Raw genomic sequence first — 26,640 nt, forward strand, 5'->3', positions numbered from 1 at the left:
AGACTCTGCTCAGTGATGCAATCCACTTCCTGTTTCATTCTGTTCAAGATGTGGCCAGCACCATGTCTGCCTGCCTGCTATCAAGCTCCCCACCATGATGATAATGGATTGTACCTCTGAACTATAAGCTGCCACTTCAATGTTTTCCTTTATAAGAGGTGCCATGGTCATGGTGTCTCTTCCCAGCAATAGAAACACTAACTAAGACAAGCAGAAATCAGACCCCAAATTTTTACTTAATTTAGTTTTCCTTAATAACTTAAGGAAGTTAAAAAGATTGATGCAATATAAACTCAGACATACCAAGATTTTATCTTGTATTTAATCCTTCAGTGGGCCTTTGCAGGCCCTAAATGGAGCCTACACAGACTCCAAGTACCTGTGACAGCGTCACTTAACCCACAGCTATTGATTGCCTACTGCTGAGGTGGACTTATGAACTAAGACCACAGGTGACACTTGCTGGCATAGCAGTCTCATAGATTGTGGTGGCTTGTCTTCTCCAGTGTTAGGACTGTTCCAGAGGCTCCACCCCCAAGTCAGCTTGGGCATGACAGTGTTAGGATCTGGCCAGAGTTAAATTCCAACATTTAAGCCATATGCTTAGTGCTGACTCCCATCAAACTGAGTTTCCACCACACTATAATGAGTGTCTTGGAATGGTATTATGATGACAGTCCCTTCTCCACTTAAGATGACCTCAAATGGGTTAGGTTCCAGTTTTAAAGCCTCAAAGAGGTATATTCTCAGGTGGGCACTGAGGCCTACCCTACACTAGAGCTAGGTTGATGTAGGTCAAGAAATGATTCAGTTCCACTGAGGCACAAGTCCTTACCTAGTTAGGACTAGGTAAGACAGCTTAGGTAAGATGCTGAAGAACCTCATCTATATGGATGCTAGCCCAGGGATTGCTGTGTCATTGAAGAATAGGTCTCTGGACCACCAAAGGTGATGAAAAGTTGGGCTGCATTAAGACTCATAGCTTAGTAACATGCCTAGTCTTGGAACAAGCTCCTGTGTGCCTCAGACCCACTCCAAGGCTAGAAAAGATGCGAGCAAAAACATGAGTCTACTTCACCTGTACTGGGCAGGGTGGTAAATATATACCTCACAGGTTAACCCTATTAACATTGTTAACTTACTTTGTTTTAAGAAGCCGCTGAGCATCATGGAGCAACTGAGCATTGTCTCTCACAACCAGCCATGTCTAAGAGTCTCAGATACTCCTCGTCCTTGTCAGCACTTGGTATTGTATAGCTGCATTTTCCCACCACCCTTCATAACAGTCACGTGGCCATTCAGTACATTTTAATACATAGAATATTGAGTAGAGCGAAGGAAGTCGAGGATGTATCTGGATTCTTCTATTTTGCAAGGGCATTTTGTGACATTGACACTCAGGAAGAAAATGCTCGCGGAACCCTACTGATGCCGATCATTAAGCAAAAACATGGCTAAACAAAAGGTTTTTGCTCAGGGAAGGAAACTTGCTGTGGACTTTCTAGCCCAGAATCTCCCCTACTGCTTTCTGTTTAATGGTTAAAAAATTTTTAGAAGAATTTAAGTGTTGCTGTCCCCACGGGGATCTTTGACCCCAAGATCCAGGCCGTAGCGTATGACAAACACAAAGTTATAATTAACTATCCAACTGTGCTTCAGGAAAACTCTTTTTCAAAGTTGAAATTGCTTTTTGCTATTTTCCTGGGAGCATAGTTGCTTCTCATGTGGTTTATCACTGCTTTGCACCACGTTGTGCACATTGCAGGAGATTATTCAATTGAAATCTTTGTCTTCCCTCAAGAATTGCACTGGTTGATGTGACGCTGCCTCCTTAGCTGGAATGTTCTCCATCTTGACTGTCATGAGGGCTGTATCATGGTCTGGGTTTGTTAGCGCACATAGAATCACAATACAAATTAACGAATATGGGGACCAGTAAGGTGTGTAGGTGTTAAAGACATTTGTCACCAATCCTGATGACCCAAGTTCAATTCAAGCACCCACATGGTAGGAGAGAACTGACTGCTACAAAGTCATAAGTCATCCTCAGACTTCCACATGTGTTTCATGGCATACATGCACATATAAACACATATATACATACAATACACATATTAACATAAACATATAACACACACACACCACATTAAAAAGAAAGTAAATGAGGTAGGGAAATAGTTTTACCTGGCAAATTTATTGTATACAAAGTTAAGTCTCAATAAAACTGAATTTTTAAGAAGAAAATCAGCTCTTGCAGAACCAGGGTCACCCCCTGACTCTTTCCCATGGATCTTCTCAGCATTCTCTTCTAGTCCATCCCCACCCCTTTGTGTCAGCCTCCTACCTGAAGAAACATTTTTCTACCAGGCACCTCCAGTGACCACACTGGGCTAAGACAAAGATCAGTACCTTTCAAACCACATCAAAAAAAATGTCTTCAAGCAGTAGATGAGAATTAATTAGCACATAGACCCACAACTAGATAATGTATAATGTCCAGAGAGTTATAGACTTTGGAGCACTAAGTCCTAAATGGGATGTCTTCATCGAACCCCTCCCCTCAAGATGGAAGAGGCGAAAAGGCTGCAAGAGTCAGAGGTGATAGAAAATTCCAAAAAAACAGTAACTTCTAGACACAAGATGATGGGGCACATATGAGCTTATAGAGCCTGTGGCAGCATGGGCAAGATCTGCACGGGTTCAAGACAGATGGGGTCCCAGCACTAAGAGGGGAAAGTGGAGATGAGGTCCCACTCCTAACCAAGAAACTATCTGCAATCGATACCGGCTGACAAAGGGAAAATCAGTTTTCTCCAAAGAAGAGTCAATGGGTATATAAGCTACAGTCTGGGACAAGTGCCATGGCCAGGAGCAATTGGCCAACACATAACAAACTCACCAATACTTCATAGATCTTTGATTTAGTTTTGCTTTGTTTGGATTCTTTGTTTAATTGGTCCTTTGCCTATTGGTTTTCATGAGATTTTGTTTGCTTGTTTCTTGCTTTTTTTGTGTGTCTTATTTTTGTTTTTGTTTTTGAAAGGGGGGGACAAACCTGGGTGGGTATGGAAGAGGGAAGGAGTTGGGGAATGGGAAAAACAAGACCAAAATGTATTATATTAAAAGAATTTAATAAAAATAATGGTCAAATGGAAACATTGAGAAAAAAGAACAAAATCAGCCTTGTAAGTACCCATTCAATGTGAAAATGAGAATGCTGCTCTGTTGGGGGAAGGGACTATGAGTCAGACCGATCTCTTGGCTAGCAGCTTGGCAATATCTAGTCAACTGGCACTGCTCTACCTTTGCAACGTGGCAATTCGACTTGGACACATTCTCTTGAGAGAGATGGAGACATGCACAGAATGGGAGAGACAGAGGAACGTGTGGCCTGTGTCCACACAAACCTCAAGCGCCAAGATAAGAACTTGTGAAACAGTACACATAGCATTCCATATTTTTTTATTTTGAGAATGAACAAATTGTTACTAATAAGCTCAGGGGTACATTTCAGTATGCCATATATGAACAACTATGGATAATGCATGGAACTGCCAATGTAGGGATACAGCTCACTTCTTATGAGAGTGAAGAATAAAATAAAACCAATAATATACATATATATAACTATAAAATAGTGTGAAATGTGTTGTACAAGTGTAATATTTATGATTTACAATATGCTTTTATAAACTACAAAATATACATTTCAATCAAGAGGATATTTTATAGTCAAGGTAGGGAAATATTTGAACATTGAAAAATTTATCTTTTAGTTAAGACCTTTAAAGAAATCAAGAAAAGAGCTCCCATAATGATATAGAAAACAAAAACAAGAAAATGTGAAACTAGATCAAGTAGATACCAAACAACAATACTCAAAGTTACAAAAAAAAGGAAAAAAAATCATGAAATTTTTTAAAAAATCCTCAGTAAATTGAGTGATAATGAACAAGACAAGAATGAAGTAAAAACCTAAGTGGGGGGTGTTTAGAGAATGGATAAATAAATAAAATGTAAGCCTGAGACTTACGAGAGAAGACAAAGACATGTGGAGGGATGTTTCACAGGAGTGATGACTTACAATTTCCTAAAAGTAGAAAAAAGCATAAGTCTTGGTGAAAAAAGCCACAAATGCACAAATTTAATATGGGTCCTCATTTGCAGAAGTCAAATGGTGGAAGATTCAGGAAGAATGATGTGAGGACAAGAAGGATTTCCCACACAGAATGACAAGCAGATGGCAGAAAACTGATCAGCAGAATGAAATGTGGAGAACAATGGGAAAGCCCTTCAGAGTTCAGAAGAATATCTCGAGTTTTCTATCTTAGCTAAGGAGGGTGAAAATGTTGAAAGAAGCATGGGAAAATTATTACTCATGGTCGCTCAAGGAATCACCATGAAGGGGTATCAATAAATGGAATAGAAGAAAGAGAAGTTAGCAAAGAAATTTGTAAGACTTGTTTATAAATATAAATGTGTTTTTATTATAAACAACAATGACAATAGAAAATATACCTTCCAAAAATACAGAGAATGAAATGACTGCTTTGGCTGATATTAAAAATTCCCATATTGAGTTCTAAAGACAGTATACCAGAACACTATTTATACAAATAGCTTTGACAATAAACTATAAAAATGACTGATATAATTTTTTATTAATTTTTATTTTACGTACACGAGTGTTTTGCCTGCATGTATATATGTGCCATGTGTATGCAGTACCTAAAGAGACCTGAAGATAGCATTGGAATTTCTGAAACTGAAGTTATAGATGGTTGTGAGCCATCAAATGGGTCCTGGATACTGATCTAGGTCCTCTGGAAGAACGGTGAGTATTCTTAACCCCTGAGGAGGCATCTCTCCAGCCCCAGTTGGTACAATTTTTGAAAACTGCTATTACTCTCTAGTCTTCAGAGATACTGAACAAGTGCAGATGACAATACAAATACATTTTCTTCAGTCTAAATTCTGTGTGCTATTCAAGGGCTAGTCTCTGTCTAGTCCTGAGGATAGGAAGGTCAAAGTTGAAGGAGGCATTGTGGCAGGTAGTCTAGTCTTAACAAAGTCTTCAAAGCAGGCTGGAGATCTGATTCTCAGATTTACTGCAATTATAATGAGCAGTCTTATGATAGAATATTTCCAGTCATGGAAATTTATCTACTACAACATCTTACACAGTAACATATAGAACTAAGTCCTAACTCCTTTGGGGACCCAGGGCAGAAAAGAGGGAATAATTGACATCCCTTGCAAATTCTTTAGAAACAGCAGGCATGGTGAATGGAGATTAGCTTCATTGGTATGCTCATCACTCCCCATGAAAAGAAAACATGAACAGTCCCACTACTCTCCTTTGACTGTTCCTTGTCTAAATGGAACCTTGAAGTTCTTTCTGTGTCACCTGTGAGGTAATTAGCATCACTCAGAAGATTCCTGAGCAGCCCCTGCGGTGCAGAGGACACTTGCTGCCATTCAAGAAAAGCGACAATTAGGAACTGCAGCAAAGGTGAGATTCTACAGCTTTTACTCGGATCCAGGAGAAAGCTACTGTACCTGAAGGAAATGAGAGAAGTACTCGATGCTAAACACACACACACACACACACACACACACACACACACACATATATATATATATATATATATATGCATATGCTTCATATGTTTAAACAGCTGTAGAAGATTTGAAAATGAAAAGGACACAATACACAGTCCTATTTTGGTAAGGTGGCATTTATTGTTCTGGTTGATTTCCTTGTGGTGTTTTTAGTATGTATACTTGTTTTGTGGTCATAATGCAGCATTTACATATTTTTAAATTTGATTTAAATAACAAGCAATATTTCCATGTTGCTAACTTTCACGACTTTGCCATTATGGGGCTATATCATGATTTATGAAACCAACCATCTACCTATAGACACTTTTAGCTATGTCATATTTTGACCGTTATAAAAACCAGTTTCAGAAGCATTAAGCTGAAAGCTATTCTTTTGTATCTAGTTTATTTCTTTAGGTTGACTTTTCTAAGTGGAATTACTAGATCAACTATCACAAAGGTGTTTATAGACCTTAATAAATTTGCTACCATATTTTCAAAAAAGTGTGTAAGGGCAGAGAGAGAGAGAGAGCCCTTGGATTATGACTCAGCTTGCTCTACCTCTGTTAGGGCAGTCGCTCTAAACATAATGGCAATCTCTCAAATTATTGTAGTGTTATTCCTAGGCTGTCAGGTTCTGTGATCAGCTCCATATGTACTGAATCAGACCCCTAACTGGGGGCATAAATCTATATTTGACAAGTCCTCCAGGAGGTTTTGAAGTTGATCCAAGTCTGAAGAATAATGATCTGACAGCAGTGGTTCTGCCTCAACTATACACAAAAATCTTTAGAGTTCTACAAATGACCTGAGGTTTTAGGCACAGTTCTCTGAGTTCAGATTCAATTCTCTGGAGAATATGGGCATCAGTGTCTTCTCATAGGATGAGAACCAATATCCAGTCTGGAACCCACCAGACTCCAGGACTGGTGTTTGCACATGATTCTGGCATCTGTGGCATGAGGTTTCACCTAGAACTTTGTGAGAGTACAAACTACTGGCACCCTCCCAGAATCTTTTAGGGGTCTGAGTGATCCAGAAATCAACTTTGTTTAATGAACTGATAGATAGTGAAGTTTGAGAACAGTGCATCTGTCTGATGGACTATTTAGAGAAGGACAGTGTCTGTGTAGCATAAATACCCGTACAGCTGCGATATATGTAACCTCCAGCCCTATTTTCCTCATACAACTGTGATCAAAACATCTGGCAGAACAGTTAAGGGAGGAGTAATTTGGGCTCTCAATGCCAGAAGTTTTAGCCAATCATAGCAAGGAGAGCACGGTGAAGTTCACAGTAGTAGGAACATGTGGGAAAGACCCTTCACACCAGAGAACACACCATAAATCAGAAAGCAGCCAGGGCTGGGATCAGGCTAAAAACATCAAAGACTTTCCTTTAATGCTTTACTCTTACCTCCCAGAAGTTCCACGGCTCTCAAAATATCACCACCAGCTGGGGGAAAAGAGTTCAGAACATTGCACTGTGGGGAACCATCTAGAATGTTCAATCTTCTATCTGTCTATCTATCTATCTATTTATCTATCATTTATTTCTATCATTATCAGTCAGCATCCATAGAAGATTGATTCTAAAACACGTGAGTTACGAACAGTCACAGATACTCCCCTTTTACATAACAAAGCACAACACTTACAAATCGCTTATACTAAAATTCTGAAATAACTTTTTTTTTTTTGAGTCAGGGTCTTATGCATCCCAAACTGGTTTTGAACTTGCTATGTAGTGAAGGCTGACCTTGAATTTCTTGATCCTCCTGTCTGCTGGGATTATAGAAACATCCTCAACATAGATTTATGCTGTGTTGGTTAGCAAACTCGGGGATTTATGCATGCTAACTACTTTACTGAATACTTTAAGTCATCTTCAAATTATCAATAATACTCAAACAATGCAAATGCTATGTAAATAGACATTATGCTGCATTGGTTAAGAAATTATGACAAGATAAATATTCTGTACATATGTACAGCTTTTAAAAGGTATTTTCTTGTGTATGTGGTATATACACATATACATACACATGTGTGGAGGTAAACATAGGGAAGCCAAAACAGGGACAACAGTTGGTTGTCCTCTCTAACACCCTTCACCTTAACTTTCAGAGGGTCTCTCATAGAAACTGATGCCCACAGACTACCTTGCTTGGCTGACCAGCAAGTTTCAGGAATGCACCTATCTACTCCTCCAGCATTGGGGTTGTAGGAGTGACTCCTTGCCTGGGGAAATGAACTCAGTTCTTTACACTTGCACAGAAGGCACTTTGCAGATTAAGTCATCTCCCAGTCCCCTCAAGTATTGTCAATCAATCTGCAGTTGGTTAAATTCAACGATGTGGAATCCACAGACACCAGGGGTCGAGGCAGGCATCTAGGTGTATTATGCACCTTGTCATATATATAATGAACAGAGAAATACCTGGACATATGAACAGATCTGGATATGGAGAAATGACAGCTGAGGGATTGATGTTTAGTCATACCTTATTACTGGCTTATTATACTTTTTTAATTTTTAATTCAACTAACCATTGTCCATATTTATTCAACTACTGATTTTCAAGAATAATGAATTTAAAAGTAAAAGTTTGATGATTGATAAAAATATAAACAGCTGTCTGGTTATGAAATTAGTCACTTATAAAGATGAAAATACAAGAAACAAAACTTTCCACAATTGTAGAAGGCACCAGAAAAGCTATTTAAACCTAATCAAACCCAGGAGAATGACTAAAGAAAACACTGCACCTTAATCAGTCGGGACTGCAAAGCTAATATTAGATGAGACTAAAGTGCTGGATGACATCACTCTCCCTTTTTAAATTGGGCTTCAAGAGAGGAACCCAGAGCTGAGGCATTGAAACCAGGTACCTGTATTTAGGAAGTGTAAGTGTCCAGGCTCACAGCCCCTGTGCTCCACAACCCAAGACCTTCTCGGAGGGCTTATTGGCTACAATCTTCATTTCAAAATAATAAAGCAGACAAAAACTGAATTCAAATGCCTTTTGGAGTCTTTAGAACTATCCAAGTTAGTCAAATTATTTATTTACGGGGGTCATCATCCCAGCCAGAGATCCATCTCCTGACTGCTTTTAAATATGTCATTGAATTCCATAGCTGAGATCCAAACAATACCTAGAAATGACAACCCAAGGTAACCCAATAAGAATTTAGCTGTTTATTTTTATGTCTCTAACTCATCCTGATTGGAATTACAACTTTTAACTTTATGGTTATCCACAAAGAAGATGCTGTCTGATGGAATTATACTATGGGTTTTGCATTTTGTTCTGCTTTCTGGCTAGTTTGTCACCGTGGTAGAGTTGCTCCGATAGCGGGAAATGGCGAGGAAGCCACAACTCCCATTTGTTACCTTGTTACGAGAGCAGAGGACCCAGTCTCTACAGGATCACAGGGGAAAGATGTTCGGTAGCTGAGGAAAGTTAAAGGCAATGTCTGTCTCTGATTATTTCAATGTACAGTGCCAAGTAGCCAGTCTCTCAGAATCCACTGACAAAGAGACACAGCAGAGAGATGTGCATCATACCTTGGTCCAACCAGCCCTGTTGAGGGTATGAAGTTCTCAGATTATAGCTGAACTGCACCTGCAGATGACCTGTCTTCCTTATCAGAGACCAAGAATAAGTCCTTCTGCCCTGCCCTGATGGGGTTGCTGTGGAATATCAAGTTAACTCTTGCATTTGTTTATGCTGTATTTGTCTAACAAAGTAACAATGTATTGCCTGCCTAAGGTACCTGATTGGCTTAATAAACAGATGAATGTTCTATAGATAGGCAATTTTATTTCGACAAAAAAAGGGGAAGTTGTTGAATATTACTTTTATTATGTAAAACTGTGTTATATTTGTTAATTCTTCATTTGTTTAATATGTACAGATGTATTGCTCCTTCACCTTGCCTGTCTAAGGTATCTGATTGGTCTAATAAAAAGCTGAACAGTCAATAAATAGGTGGGGTTAGCAGGCAGACAGAATAAGTAGGTGGGAGAATAAGAAAGAGAGAGAGGGAGAAGAAGAGAGAGAGAGAGAAGAGGAAGAGGAGAAGGAGGAGGAGGAGGAGAATGGGAGAGGGGACACCTGGGACCAGTCAGCCAGGCAGCTGCCTGTCAACCAGACACAGAGTAGGACAAAGAGAATGAAAGAAAAGTAAAATGTAAATTAAGAGAAACAGGTTAAATCTGAGGTAAGACCTAGTAGGACAAGCATGAGATAAGGCTGAGCATTTGTAACTAACAATAAGTCTCCATGTCATGATTTGGGAGTTGATTGGTGGCCCAAAGAAAGACTGCTATGAAGGCGGAAGACAGGAGATTCTCACAGGAGATGCGCCCAGTTGTTCTGCACATCCAAATGGCAGGGGGATTCTGTACTGGGGTTTCGGGACAGCCAGAATGGCAGCAGAATGGAACAGCACAGGAGAAATCAACCCGGTCCAAAGGCAAACTTTGCCAGTCCTCACTTTGTTCAAGATCACCAGTCAGAGTTGGAAACACCAGTGTTGTCCCTTTCAGAATTCAATGGCGCTGTGAGAAGGGGGTAATGACTTCCGCATCTCTAGCATCTGGACACGCGTGGAGCACATGCCCTTCAGCAGCAGGTCTGCCTCGGGTGTCAGGTGCTTGCCAGATGTCATTTCCAATGGCCCGTGGAAAGTCACGATGATGGAAACATACGAGGCATGCCAAAGAGCTGCTTTGCCTTTTTTTTTTTTTTTGAGCCTCTATGGATATCATGGTCAAGTACAGAGCAATTTGAAGAGGTCATTCAACTTTCCCTTTGCATGATATATGACTGTAACCAAAGCTGACCACCCTCCAGGCTTCAGGCAGCACCAGGGAGGATAAATACATGTAAATGATCCCAGTCCCACATGGTTACCCTTGGTGCAATGACCATCAGTGTTTCAAAATTTTTGAATTCATTTATGGCAAATCAATTGGCTTTATTTTTTGCAGAGTGGGGGGTAGGAGGTTGAGGGTTTTTTTTTTTTTATCGGAGCGAAATTACAATCCAGTGCCAACAACAACTTCACTCTTCTAAAGTACCCAAGACTTGCATAGATATAATTTTAACTCTAAGTACATTGAAAATAAACAGCATTGGGGCTGGCAAGATGGCTCAGTGGTTAAGAATGCTGACTGCTCTTCCAGAGGACCCGGGTTCAATTCCCAGCACTCACAAGGCAGCTCGCAGCTGTCTGTAACTCCAGTTCCAGAGAATCTGACATCGTTATACCAATGCGCATGAAATAAAGTTAAATAAAATAAAAAAGAAAGAAAAATAAATAGCATTTAAGAATCCTCCTGTCACGTCAAGTCAATAGATCTCAAACTTACACAGCTATAACTGAAAGAGGATCAAGCATTTTAACTCTATTTGCTGCATTCCACAACTAGCCTGACCGAGGCCTCAAACCGTCTTTGAAGAATGTGCCATCACTGATGAAGGTTATTACAGAGCAGGAAACAGGACAATGGTGGTGCTACTTTTATAAACTGCATAGGTTCACTAAAAGCCAAATTCAAGATCACCAATCTTTCTGATATTTAAAAGGAACGTTTGGAATTTTTTTAAACACTGAGAATAGTTGCCTAGCAACTCTTTCCTGCCTTGCATGGTTCTATTATGACTTCCACCTGCTCGAGAAAAACATCAACAAAATTATTTCTTTGCAAATCAAAAAGTAGGAAAATGAGCCAGCAACTCAAAGGAATGCATGATCTGCTTGCTTGATTCCAGATTTCCAAAGACATATGTGTGTTTACTTTCCTAGAAGACGCTGATATTTTTCAAACTGCACCTTAACAAATTTTGACAACGGCCCAGGCATTCCTAAATGAAGCTTGTTTCAGTAGAGTTTCTGTTGTAATTGAAAATACGGAAACAGCCTTCTGTTCAAGCAGCATGTGCAGTTGCCGGAGTGACAGAATTCAAAAGATTAAGCAAAGCCTCCATCCCCATACCTCACAAGGATGTAGAGAACCTGGTGTTATCACCCTTTCAGGCATTGTCTGAGTCGAGGTTTTGCATAAACGAGCCGCCACTGCAACAATATACAGTCCAGATGGGCTGGCCCTCTAATACCCTGTGGTATGTGGCAACGTCACACTACATATTTGGATTCCCAGGATATAATGTTCAAGGCATTTATTTGTCTTTGAAAGCAACTGAACTTGTGATATGCCACGCCAGTGGTGTCATCAACCATCATTAAGGACATCATTAAGATATCCAAGTAGTAATTGTGGCTAAGACTGTAAATGAATACTTACATCCAGTTTGTCCTACAGCATAGGAGTGCAACCACTAATTTTAAGTTTGGTATATTCAGCATCCCTCACCCAGACTGACCTAGAGCCGATGAAAATAAAAATATAAGTGTAGTGTGCCAACAAAAAAACACTCAGACTGCACTCTTTGGGTGTGCCTTTCTCCTCCTCTATCATGTTGAAATAATCATGATTGTTTGTGCTGAATATTCATATTATATCATGCTGTTGGGGACAAAAAGTGAGGATAATGGAACTCCAATCTGGAAGATTCCTTATCATCATGCACCTTCTAAAACAGCTCTGGCACATGCAGAGGAAAAAGTGTGGGTGATATGTAACAAAATTTGATGTTACTGGGGGTTACTAACATGCAGATAGACTTTATTTCAACTGTAACAGGCTCACACAAAAATTTCAACAGGAAAGTTAATGAGAATATTTTTCCTAACACTTTAAAAATCATAGTGAAGTCAATCCTCAAGGAATAAGTTTCTAATTCCGGCTACTCAGGCGATAAGTCAAGAAGATTTCAAGTTCAAGGCCAGCCTGGCAATCTTAACAAAATCCTGTAATTCTAGCACTCAGTGGGCTGAAATAGGAGGATTGTCATGAGTTTGAGACCAACCTAAGCTACAGAGTGTGTACTATACCAGTCAAGGTTACACAGGAAGAATGTCTTAAACACAAACCAACAAACAATAGTACAGAATATTATATATGAACATCAGTAGACATCAGTAGCAATGGAGACATAGCCACAGCCTATATATAAAACATCTGACTTAACAACCATCTGATAGTGTATGTGTGTGAAGAAGGATGCTTAAAAGAAATCCCACACTAGCTCAGGATTGAGAAATAGATGGTTTTGAGAAATAATTGAGAAATAGCCTAACAAATCAGAATCCTCTGCTTGAATGGTGATCAGAAACTGAATCCTGCAGCCAGAAAAAGAGAGCGGACACATACTCTACATCATAGTGTAAGAGGCCACGCCCCAGTGGGTGGGTAACCACTGGTTGTAAGACTTCCTACAGCATGTGTGTGTGTGTGTGTGTGTGTGTGTGTGTGTGTAAGCTGAGTGAAGAAGCAGCTGTTTTTCCCAATCCTCAGGCTTCTTTCTGTCAGCAGTAAAAATTAGCCAGTGATTCCTGCTCCATCAGAGAGATAACCGTTGGTGTCAGTCGGTCACTGTTTTTTGGGTTTTATGCTCCTTGAGCAAGTTCACATACAGTGAGTTTAAAGGGGCTGCCACTCAGCTGTGTTTAACTTATCAAATAACTCACTAGCGAACACAGCTTAAGTATACCATCACATCATTTCCACAGCTGCTTCACCTAGAACCCTTTGCTATGTGGCTTCGAGCTTCTTGACCCAGTGAGAGATGCTTGCTAGATCTGTACTCAATGTGGCTTTAAAAGTTCTATACACACAGACTGTCAATCACCATATGACAGCAATGAAAGAATCCCTTCACCCTATACCACACAAGGATGGACTAATCTGCTCACACCCCGGGCACAGCGCAGGAGTGCTGGCTTCTGCAACCAGACTGCCCCAACTCCAGCATGGCTCTGTCACCAGTGTGTGGCCTTGTTATGGTGGTTAACATTTTTTTTAAAGTTCATAATAAATTTTATAAGGCAAATTTTTAAAACAGTTCTCATAAAAAAACTAAAATGACAAAACCCACAGAAATATTGAAATGATTGACTGAACCGTGAGTGCTCAGAAGGAAGGACTCCTGAAGGGGCTGAGGCTACCCCTCCTGCAAACACATCAGCTCGAGGCTCTCTCACAGATTTAGCAGCCTCCTAACTTCATTTCATAAAAACAATGCAAACCATTCTAAGTCACTTAAAACAGAGCAAAAAATACAAAGAGATTAGCGAGAGGCAACTTTGCAATACAAGGAACAAAACCAGCAGATTCAAAACCACACACATTCTGTATACTTGCATATTTATAGATGGAGACTTACCATCATATAAACTAACAAGGCACGCCAGGAATGGCCAGGCACGCCTATAATTCCAACATTCCAACACTCATGAGGTCATAACTAGAGGTTCTTAAGTCTGAGGCCACCCTGCCTGGGCTGCATAGAGACACTGTCTCAAAAAAAAAAAAGCCAGCTATATTCATTCGTCAGGTGCATTAACTTCACTGTACTTCATATTTGTTTATACCTGGACTGATGTTGAAGCAAGAAAAACAGAACTAGCGCAGGGATAAAAAATTAAAAATATTAATTACTGTGAAATATTATCAAATGAAAACCAACCCCAGATTAACAAAACAAATTACAGATTAGATAAATAAGTTCTTTTTTTAAAAAAACTAAAAATTTACACTATCAGAAGATCCTGATTAAAATAAACGTAGAACGCTGGAGCAGGAAGTAAACTTGATCCGTTCGTCAGTTCTTCTCAGAGGTCTACTGGTCTGACCGCAGCCATACAAGTCCCTGGGTTCTCAGCGGAGTGTGACCAGCTCTTCTGAAGAGGTAGGATGAATGGCAACCGTGTTGTCAAAGTTGGCCTTGGTGGCCCCCATTTTCACTGCCACAGCGAAGCCCTGAAGCATTTCATCACAGCCAATCCCCTGCATGTGGATCCCAACCACCTTTTCCTCTTTGTGGCACAAACCATTTTCATCACACATTTTGTCTTCCTCGTGGTGACAGCATGGTACATCGGGGTGAAGGAGGTGGAGTAGATTTTCACATTCTCTTTCTCGTACTTAAGAATGGCTTCATCTTCAGTGAGCCCCACTGTCCCGATAGGGGGGTGGCTGAAGACCACGGTAGGGATGTTGTCATAATCCAATTTGGAATCTTTCTTGCATTCAAAAAGCCTATGAGCCAGTTTCCGGCCAGCAGCAATGGCAACTGGGGTGAGAAGAGCTCTCCCACACACATCTCCCACAGCGCAGATGCCTTTGACACTGGTATTCTGGAATTCGTCTACGATTATATGGCCTTTGTCGTTGGTCTGAACCCCCACTTTATTTAGATTCAGGCCCCGAGAATTTGGGTCCTGTCCAATGGCCCAGAGCAGGCAGTCAACATCTGAAATCATGGTTGTAGTGGGTTTCCTACCAGGAACCGCAGTAACCACATGAAGTTCCAAGCCGGATGATGTTTTCTTTACTTCCTTAACCTGGGAGAACTTCAACACCTCCACGCCAGCGTTCTCCAGCTCCTCGGTGCAGTTGGAACTGATGAGCGAGTCAAAGTTCCTAAGGACCTTATCATGCCTTATCATAAGTGATGTCCTGGAGCCCAGGGCAGAGAAGATGCCAGCTATTTCCACAGCAATGTAGCCCGCACCCACAATGACACTGCGCCTAGGCAAGTCCTCCAGCTGAAAAAAACCCGTCACTGGTCATTCCCAAGCTGGTACCTGGGATCTGGCTCTCGTGAGGAACTGTGGGCAAACCACCTGTGGCAATCAGGATGTGAGGGGCAGTATACCTCTTCCCGTTGACCTCGACCGTGGGCTGAGGACCGTCTGCAAATGTTGCATAGCCGTGGATGATTTCTATGTGGGACTTGGTTAAATTGTTTTTGTAGATGGTGTTCAGGCGGCTCACATAGGCATCACGCTTCTCCTTGATAACATGCCAATTGAATTTATTCTCACAGCTTTGGAAGCCATAATCCACATGATCGTGAATGAATTCAGAGTGGACACCTGTGTTCCACAATACCTTTTTGGGGACACATCCGACATTCACGCAAGTGCCACCCAGCTTGTGACCCTCCACCACCGTGGCCCTGGCGCCGAGCTCCGCCATCTGCAGTGCGCTGGCCAGCCCTCCCGAGCCGCCGCGGATCACCAGGTAGTCGAAGGAAGCGGCGGCCGGTGCCAGGGTCTACAGCTCGCCAGGACTCGCCATGGCGCAAGTGAGCACGCGCACCCGGTGGTTAACATTTTAAACCTTGTTGCTTACCTGTGAAATGAGAGTGAGAACTATACATACTTCATCAAATTTCCATAAGGAACTAATGAGAAGATGCATGAAGAGCACAGATAGGTATTTGGGGCATGTAGGAAATGTTCAATAAATCATAACTATGGTGAGTATCTTCAGCCTGCATGGGTAACAGGTGATGTGGGCATGTTGATGGAGGGACTGGGTACCAGTATAATATACAGCATCTTCCTTCTGTCCTAAGTTTTCTGTTGTTGACCATAAGCCAAATTTAGTGAAGAAAGGCTCTGTCTCTATCATCAGAGCTAATCACTAATGCAGCATAGTGGAGACCATAGTTTCTACTACAAGGCAATTTCAATAAACAAAATCAAACAGGAAAGAAGATAGTCAGATTGAAGTACGGTTATTCAAATATTTTAAAATTCTAGTTGTGATTTCATCTTTCCTGTGTCTCTTTTTTTAGGATAGGGTTAAACTACTGAGCTATTGTTTGTATTTTCTCAGTTTTCCTTATGGAGCCATGATGTGGGATTCCTTTCTGTATGCTATGAACACCATTGGTTTTTAAAGAATCTGCTTTGGGCCTATTGTAGTGCAGAATGGGGGAAAGGTCAGAATTCCAGGCAGATAGAGGAGGAGAGAGTAGGCGGAGTCAGAGTGATGCCATGTAGTCACCCGAGGAGAAAGATGTGAGCCACTAGCTGGAACCTTGTCAGTAGGCCATGACCTTGTGCTGATGCACAGATTAATATAGATGGATTAATTTAAGATATAAGAGCCAGCTAGAAATATACATAAGCTAACAGGTTGTAAGGAGCCGTCTGGAGACATCACCATTACAAGATGGCGCCAGCATTCCTGCAGCTTGGAGGTAATCAAGTCCTTATTTGGTATTGCTGCATGGGTGCTGAGTGTCCTTTGCCTGCACTGGCCAATCCCGAGGCTCCGGGCATCAGCAGACTGGTATTTACCAATCAGGGAAGTACCCAAGTCCCCTCACCCTATTTAAACAGATGCCACTTGGTTCTTGCTCTCTCTTGCTTTTTCTCTCTCTCTTCTTGTTCTCTTTCGTTTCTTGCTCTTTCTCGCTTCCTGCTCTCCCTTTAACCAAGAGGCTCCAATAAAGTGTGATGTGAGAAGAATCCTCAATTCGTGGTCGTTCTTCCTTGCTGGTCAAGGGGTTCGCCACAACAGGTCAAGCAGTGTTTTAATTAATAGAGTTTCTATGTGGTTATTTCAGGTCTGAGTGGCCAGGAAAAGAACGAACAGCCTCTGCCTACAAATTGGCACGTCATTGTGTGACAGCTAAATCCACACAAAACCTGAGAGAGCTTGGAAGGGAATTCCAGACACACAAATAAAAACAAAGCTTAGTTGCATTTTTTGGAAGGTGGGCTCTGTTTACTGGTGGCATGCTGCAGCTCCTTTAATTGGGGTCTTCCTGATTCAGCATTAGCAGCAAAAAAAAAATTTAAAAAAGAGTGCAGTTTTGAAATGGCAGCTTCCTGGTTCATGCTAGTTGCAAGAACAGCTTTGCCTCTTTCCGGAGGGCAAGAACTTAAACGGGGTTTGTGAGTAGCATGTTACAAATTGCTTAATGGTGACAAGACCTGCTGTGACCCTATAGCTGGAGCAATGTGCATGGCTTTCAGAGGCAATGAACATGCCTCCGTTGTGTTGGAATGGGCAGAGATAACAGGCAGTGCCACGGAGTTGGTCCTAGTCATGCCCACTTACCATTTTTTTAAAGAGCTCCTGGTCAAAAAATAATTACAGATATGCAATAAAGACAAGTTCAGATGGGTAAGATCTCTAAATGGGTCATGGTGTTGAGATAAATGTATGTGGGCTTGGGTCAGAGAAAAAATAGTTATAAAAAGAAGTAAATGGTTTAAAAAGAAAAAGTAAAGTCTTTAAACAGACACAGTACAGACAGTCATAGATTAAAGGAGTAAAAAATATGTAAGTCAGGTAAAGATGAAATATATACAGAGAATCTGGATTGTGCATAATATTGTGTTTTCTTTGAATTTTTTGATTGTGAATGAGCTAAGTACAAAGAGATATTTTATTGAATGGGCTGCTAAGCTAAACCAACATATATACTTTAAAGGTAGCTTCATTTCAATATTGTGTCTAAGGAGATATTGCTTTGGAAAAAAGGTTCTGCTTTTATTTCCACAGAGGATGAGAACCTGTGGATTCCTTCCAGAATAATGTGGTTTGATGGACTAAGACCCCCTGAAAGGTCTCTGTGAACCCCCAAAAAGAAAATGCTTCATCCAACAAAAAGAAGGAAGCAGTCTGGAAATACCAATACCCAAATTCCCAAATATTGTTTATAAATTATTGCTTACATTTAAACGGGGGTATGATAAAGAGATGAATAGTTTGCATTGGTATGGATCTTGGTCTACATACAAATTTAAGGTCAATATAATAATAAGAAAAAGAAAATTTGATATGAAAGAAAATCTTACATGTGTGTACTCATTGTTTTAAAACAGACAACTGTGTCCTAACAATTCTCCTGGGAAATGGTGGCCTACAGTAGTCACGAAAATATTCCTTTCACACTGGCTGTAATGGGGAAGAAATAGAGATAGTCTAGAGGCCTATTTGCAGGGAGCTGGTTAAAAAAAAAACAACTAGTCCATTCATGCATGCTATTCGGATATTTCAGAAAAACAAGGAGACTTTATGGAGTGAAGTGGAAATGTCTTCACAATACATTATATGAAGAAGAACATACATCACATGCACAGTGCACACTCATGTGAGGGATATATAAATATATATATATAGATAGATAGATAGATAGAGAGAGAGAGAGAGAGAGAGAGAGAGAGAGAGAGAGAGAAACTAACAGCATTAGAGACTTGGAGATGGCCCACTGGGAATCCTGCAGATGTTAGACAAAGAAAGGAAGAAAACCCTTTATGTTGCTCTATCTCTGTCTCTACCTTAGGTACACATTTCTGCCAAGACCATATGATATAATGCCTCAGCCAGGATAGCTTTGCTAGACTGCCTTCATAGCTGTACCTCACACACACTAATAGGCTAACATAAGCTCATTACTTACACTATGAAAAGACGAACGGCCACTTAACAAGCCATATCGCCTAGGGCTTCCTTTGACCTGAAACAGTATATGTTTTGTTGTTGTTTGTTTGTTTGTTTTTAGGCAAAAAAAAAGCCAGTGTCCAGAAACGGATAACTGCAACACAGAGGTGAGAAATATGATCCTACACTCATGGATTTTAAAGGCAGCTACTTGTAAACACATTTATTTGTAGCAGACCTAACACAGCAGTTTGTCAAAGGAATAGTCAGTTTTCTAGACCCTGATTGTAATTACCTATGAGGGGATTGTCCCCAGAGCAAATGATGTGCATCTAATTTCGTGTCCCAAGCCAGTTCCCCAGACAACGACCATCCTCTTGATTTCTTCTGCTTACTCTCTTCTCCCCCCTCCTCCTGACCAGCCTTCAGTTAAGGGGATGCAAATTAACATCAGTGTTGGACTAAGCAAAACACAATTCAAAAGGTAAATTCACCAGTTGAAGAACCAGGCAGTGCCACCCAAAGTTAAACATAGATGATTTTGAGGTTATCTGCTGTGTTGGAAGCACCAAGTCCATGGTGAAATCATCCAGGTGTGAGCTAGGAAGACTTAAGAGCATGAAAAGCAGTAAGGCCTGCTTGTCTTCCTTCTGGTACCCAAGTTGGGAGCCACATCCTTAGAAACTATGCCCTGGATGCACTCGAAAACCTTGGTCTTCTATTGACTGTGGCGCTGGTTTCTGCACTTAATTCTTAGCACCAGGAGCCTTCTTAAAGAAACAATGCACATACTTAAGAATCTGTAAAACATTGTGTAATTTTAGCTTCTTTGTCAAAAATCAGATGTTCATAGGTGTGTGGATTAATATCAGGGTCTTTTGATTCAATTCTATAGGTTCACCTGTCTGTTTTTATATCAATACCAAACTGTTTTCATTACTATAGCTCTAGAGTAGAGTTTGAAGTCAGGGATGGTGATGCCTCCAGAAGTTTCTTTATTGTAGAAGATTGTTTTGGCTATTCTGGGTTTTTTGTTTTTCTATATGAAGTTGAGAATTGGTCTTTTGAGGACTATGAAGAATTGTGTTGGGATTTTGATGGGAATTGTATTGAATCTGTAGATTGCTTTTGGTAAGATTGCCATTTTTTTATGTTGATCCTACCTACCCAAGAACATGGGAGATCTTTTTATTTTCTGATGTCTTCTTCAATTTCTTTCTTCAAAGACTTAAAGTTCTTGTTTGATTAGAGTTACCCCAAGATAGTTTATGCGGTTTGTGGCTGTTTTAAAGGGTGATGTTTCTCTGATTTCTTTCTCAAAACTTTTATCATTTGTATATAGGAGAGCTACTGATTTTTTTGAGTTGATCTTTTATTCTGCCACATTACTGAAGGTGTTTATCAACTGTAGGAATTTCCTGGTAGAATCTAAAATTATACAATTGACTAAAAAAAGTGTCTTCAGCAAATGGTGCTGACAAACTGAATGTCAACATATATGAAAATGCAAACAGATCCATATCTATCCCCATGCACAAAACTCAAGTCCAAATGGATCAAAGACCTTAACATAAACCAGCCACAGTGGACCTCACAGAAGAGGAAGTGGGAAATAGCCTTTAATGCACAAGCACAGGAGACCACTTCCTAAATATGACACCAGTAGCTCAGATACTGAGAGCAGCAATTAATAAATGGGACCTCCTAAATTGAGAAGCTTCTGTAAGGCAAAGGATACAGTCAATAAGACAAGATGACAACCTACAGAATGGGAAAAGATCTTCACCAACCCCACATCTGACAGAGGACTGATTTCCAAACTATATAAAGAACTCAAGAAACTAGATATCGGGCTGGAGAGATGGCTCAGTGGTTAAGAGCACTGATTGCTCTTCCAGAGGTCCTGAGTTCAATTCCCTTTAACCACATGGTTCACAACCACCTGTAATGAGACCTGGTGCCCTCTTCTGGTGTGCAGACATGCATGCAGGTAGAACACTGCATTCATTATAAATAAATTTTAAAAAGAAACTAGACATCAAAATACCTAACATTTCAATTTTAAAATGGGGTACAGATCCAAACAGAAAATTCCCAACAAAAGAATCTCAAATGGCCAAAAGACACTTAAGGAATTGTTCAACATCCTTAACCATTAGGGAAATGAAAATCAAAACAACTCTAAGATACTACCTTACGCCAATCATAATGGCTAAGATCAAAAACACCAATGATAACTTATGCTGGAGAGGATGTTAAGTAAGGGGAACACTCCTCCATTGCTGGCAGAAGCACAAACTTGTACAGCCACTTTGGAAATCAGTATGGTGATTTTTCAGAAAACTGGGAATCAATCTATCTCAAGACCCAGTAATACCACTCTTGGGCATATACGCAAAGAATGCACACTCATACCACAAAGACATTTGCTCAACTGTGTCCATAACAGCATTAATTAAAATAGCCAGAACCTGGAAATAACCTAGATGCTCCTCAACTGAAGAATGAATAAAGAAAATGTGGTACATTTACACAATAGAGTACTACTCAGTGATAAAGAGTAATGACATCTTAAAATTTGCATGCAAATAGGTGGACCTAGAAAAAAACCATCCTGAGTGAGGTAACCCAGACCCAGAAAGACAAATACAGTATGTTCTCACTCATAAGTGGATGTTAAACATAAAGCAAAAGATAACCAGCCTATAGTCCATGACCTCAGAGAAGTTAAGTAACAAAGAGAACCCTAAGAGAGACAGACATGGATCTCCTTGGGAAGGGGAAATAGACAAGATGGCCTAAGAAAATTGAAAGTGTGGGAGGAAGGGTAGAAGGGAGGGGGACGGAATAAGAGGAGGGGGGAGCAGAACTTGAGGTGTCAGGATGATCAAGAAAGGGGAAGGACAGAGAGGAAGAGCAAGGAAAGAGATATCTTGATTGAAGGAGGCATTATGAGGCTAGCCAGAAACCTGACACTAGGGAAATTCCCAAGAATCCACAAGGATGACCCCAGCTAAGACCCTAAGCAATAGTGGAGAAGGTACCTGAACTGGTCTTCCCATGTAATCAGATTGATGACTACCTTAATTGTCATCATAGAACCTTCATCCAGCAATGAATAGATCCACAGAGAAGCATTGGGTAAGGTCCCAGAGTTCAGTCGAAGAGGTGGAGGAACGATAATATGAGCAAAGGGGTCAAGACCATGATGGGGACACCCACAGAAACAACTGACTTGAGCTAGTGGAAACTCACTGACCCTAAACTGACAGCTGGAAAACCTACATAGGACCAAACTAGGCCCTCTGAATGCAGGTGATAGTTGTGTGGCTTAGGCTATCTGTGGGACCACTGGCAGTGGGACCAGGATTTACCCCTAGTGTTTGAACTGGCTTTTTGGAGGCTATTCTCTTTGTAGGGATACCTTGCTCAATCAAGATATGGGGAGGAAGGCCTTGGTCCTGCCTCAAAGTGATGTGCCAGAATTTTATTGACTCCTCATGGGAAACCTTACCTCTCTGATGGGGTTGGAGGTGTGGGAAAGGTGGGGATAGTGGGAGAAGGGAAAGGAGAGGGAACTGGGATTGGTATGTAAAATGAGAAAAGATTGTTCTAAAAATACAAAAATACAAAAAAGAATATGTAAAATAAAAGTGGAATGCCCAGAATTTTGTCAACTCATTTCTTCTGCCTTCACTGCCTTGCTACGAAAGGCCCAGGGCCAACTTCACGAGAGCCCTGGCATTCTCAGAAGAATTTTGTTTTTAAAAACATTGATCAAGTTTAGTCCACTTTACCTGGTGTTCAAGACTCCCCAGAAAGAGGTCACTTACCGAGGTCATCTATGAGCCTTCAAGGGGGTCTGTTCATTGTTCCTGGAGTGCACTGCACAATGCCTCCTTTCTGCTCATCTGAAGATCTCCCCTCCCCTGCCCATGACTCCCCCACACCTCCTCTTTACAGTCCCGTCCTTCAAGGCCCACCCCCTTCAGGAGATCTTCCTCCTGAATTAGTTCCTCCTAGGCCACACCCCATTTTACTCCTAAACAAACAAGCGAAAACTGCATTCAGCTTCCCAGCAGAATTGGAAATACCTCCCAAAGAGAACCTCATTTGCTGATTCCTCTCATTTCTATGATCTGCCACATAGCAGAACTTAAGAAATATTAAATAAAAACAGAGAGGAAACTAGAGGAAGGCAGGGGGCTGTGGAAAGGGCTAGACACATGAGTGCATTTAGAGATGAGAAGGCGCGTGTTCCTCTCCTTCATCCTTTCCAGGTGTGTATGTTATAACTACACCTCAATTTTAACAGTAGCCGATAGAGCCAAATTTATCACCACTCCAAAAATTATCTGCAAATGACTGAATAAATGTTTGCCAGTGCCCATCTGCTGTCTGTGCTGTTTGGGTGCGTGAATAATACATATTTTCGAAGATTTCAGAATTATTTCATTTTTGTGAAAGAGTATCTATCTTCTCGAATTAAAATTTATACCAAAGACTTCAGGTATTGAGTTCTCTCAGTAAACTGTTGGAAAGCAAAATAAAATTGAAATGTTGAAAGTTATTGTGAATGGCTAGATATTTACTGTCAGTATTTGTTTTCTCATGTCAAATGCTAAGGCACACACACACACACACAGAAAGAGAGAGAGTCCTCACAAAAGCCCACATACCTTCTCACTTGATATTCAGAAAGCTCAGCAATTTTCCCTTTGTGTTCATTTGTATTTTTTAGTTGTTGGACAAAGTATCTAAGTTACATAATTACAAAAGCAAATGCCATGTGTGTTGGTCACTGTCCCATCTTCTGTACCCAAAGCAACGACTACCGTGGATTAAAGGGTCAAGTCACATTGGTTGAACAAGAGTGAAGAACAGATACAGTAACCAGTATTCTCAGTAGGCACACAGCTCAATTAGCTGCAGTGGGTCTTCAGGAACATAGTAACTTTGGGCTTTCATGACGTCATGGGCATCCGTCAATCATTTTATAGTGGAGAATTTGTGGTCAATTGAGATAGTTATTAAAGGGAAAGTTAGTAATACGTAAAAGACGATTTGTATAGAAGGGGTGTGAGTGTGTGTTTGTATGTGTGTGTGTGTGAGTGCATGTGTATATGTGTTTGTATGTATATATTTGTGTGTGAGTGTGTGTTTGTATGTATATATTTGTGTGTGAGTGTGTGTGTATTTGTCTGTGTGTGTTTGTCTGTGTATGTTTGTGTGTGTGAGTACATGTGTGTATGTGCTTATATGTGTATACTTGTATGTGTGTGTTTGTATGTGTGTGTTTGTATGTGTAAGTGCATGTGTGTATGTGTTTATATGTGTATATTTGTGTGTGTGTTTGTGTGTGTGTATGTGTGTGTTTGTGTGTGTTTGTATGTGTAAGTGCATGTGCGTATGTGTTTATATGTGTATATTTGTGTGTGTGTTTGTGTGTGTGTGTATGTGTGTGTTTGTGTGTGTGTTTGTATGTGTAAGTGCATGTGTGTATGTGTTTATATGTGTATATTTGTGTGTGTGTGTTCGTATGTGTGTGTGTGTGTGTGTGTGTTATCCTGAAGATTGAATCTATCCATGGCCTTCACACATTTGCACATGTTCTATCACCACCCCACCACAGACTTACACCCAAACTCAGATCTGTAAGGGTCTTTACCTCATTTTTCTTAAAATAAGTTTAGATATGATTCTACAGCTTTCTCACAGCTACATCAAAGATGCTTAAGAATATATACAAATTTATTTCAGAAATTTATATTTTGATATTAGAAATTTATCAGTCCTTGGAGAATTTCATAAAATACATTTTGGTCATTCCACTCCCTCTGTCAATTCCTCCAAGATCTCCCATTTTCTACCCACAAAAACAACATCCCTTTTAAGCCATCAGATCCAATTTGTGATGCTCCTATCCTGTTGGGTGTATGGCTATCCACTGAAGTTTGGTTGACCTACCAGAGAGGCCCATCCTCAAAGAGAGCTGACTTCCCCATCTCCCCCAGCCTCTCTCGGTTGCTAACAGCCCCTCAGCTAACAGCGGAACCTCATTTCAGCTTCCCATTTCACACTGCGATTTCATCTAAGTCTGTGTGGCAGTTGAACATACTGTCACAACTGCTATGACTTCATATGAGCAACTGCCTTGCTGGGTCCTGAAAATACTGTCAGCATGCCGTCATCTGCCACATCTGGCTCTTCCAATATGGCCGTGCCCTGGTCTGCAATGATCCATGAACCTTGGAAAGACAGGATGTGATATAAAGGTCCTAGCTGAGTATTTTGAGATTAAAAACTTTTCTAAAATATATTCTTTATTTCCTCATTTCTTTAATATCATTTCACCTTTTTTAATGACTAAGGTTATGGAAATGACTTACTATTATGGGACTCAAAGTAATTCCTGTCTGTAAGTGTGAAGGATGAGAGTCATCAGCTTACGTGCAGAATGGCCCAGACCGCACTGCAGTGGCAGTGGCCTGTGATGTTCTATCTTAGATCATCTTTCAGCAGTAGATTTTTTTTTCCTACTGAGGAAGGAGATGGAAGATAAATTTTATTGACATTTGCCCACAGTCTTTCTATGAAAATGAGTAATTCATTTTATTTATTGTTACATTTTCAGAGAATATTATCACGATTATTTCTATCTCCCTTACTGGAATTTGAGTTGAAGGCAAAGCAATGACTACATCTGATTTCCTTTGTGTCCCTTCTCCACAAACACATTAATCTAGTCCATGGTAAGTACTCAATTACTATTTATGGGATTAATTCCATGTAATTCTTAAAAAGCAGGCTTTATCCTGTTTTAAGTGAAGGAAGTGAGATTAAAAGAAGTAAAGATAACAACACACACTCAGTAAGGTCTTTGGTCTGGATTTAAGGTCAATGTTCTCTTTGGGTATAGAATCACACTTACCTATAGTGAACGGTATTTCAGAAGCATGTTCACCCTGTAATTCCGTGGTCCTTGGAGAGTGTGACAGTGGAAACCAGGATCCCCCAAAAAAGGAACGCCCTCAGTTGTCAGATGAAACCATTTGCAGCTTACCTCTCATTCCTGAGCACCACACAACCTCCACTAAGGCCAGCATGACCTGACTCACTGTCTTTGCAGACCACTCATGACATCACAGGGTGGCTCCTGGGTGGTAGGTGTCCTTGCTGCTCACCTTGTGTGCCTCTGTGCTCTGGGGAAGATTTCGTACCATGTGAAGTTTGATATGTTCAGGACAGTTGATATACCTAGAAATGAGTTCTCTGTAGTGGGTGGGAACAGTCACAGAATTTGGTACCAAAGTTGGAAGGAGTTTTACCAATCACTTAGTTTAAATTCCTTCTGTTTTATTCTGTTTTCATAAAGAAACGGAGACCAGAGCAGCTAAGTGACTTGGCTGAACTCTATGAGAACCCTGATCATGAGAGATATGATGCCATCAATGACAGAGAGAGAGAGAGAGAGAGAGAGAGAAAGAGAGAGAGAGAGAGAGAGAGAGGATGGGGAACAAAGCAGGATGAACACAGTTGTGGGAGGAAATGACAGTAAAGCTGCAGCAATTCTCAAGACACAATCCACCCAATCAAGTCAAAATAGGAGACTCTGGCCAAGTTGGCTGGATCCAGGGAGTCCTGGCAGGGTACCCTGACCGCCAAATAACAGGATAGCTGGCATTCAAGCTGGACATATGCACAAATGAGGCTTGGTTA

At 40.6% G+C, this 26,640-nt stretch overlaps 1 protein-coding gene and 1 pseudogene across 1 annotated transcript in view; both read right to left on the reverse strand.

Moving 5' to 3' along the window:
• Nucleotides 1–26,640, reverse strand: part of Schip1 (schwannomin interacting protein 1) — a 726,814-nt gene that overhangs the window by 639,072 nt on the left and 61,102 nt on the right. The window lies entirely within an intron of this gene.
• LOC125394179 (glutathione reductase, mitochondrial pseudogene) lies at nucleotides 14,240–15,843 on the reverse strand (annotated as a pseudogene).

This window comes from Myodes glareolus, chromosome 20, assembly GCF_982192425.1.
Source record: "Myodes glareolus chromosome 20, mMyoGla1.1, whole genome shotgun sequence".
Lineage (NCBI taxonomy): Eukaryota > Metazoa > Chordata > Mammalia > Rodentia > Cricetidae > Myodes > Myodes glareolus.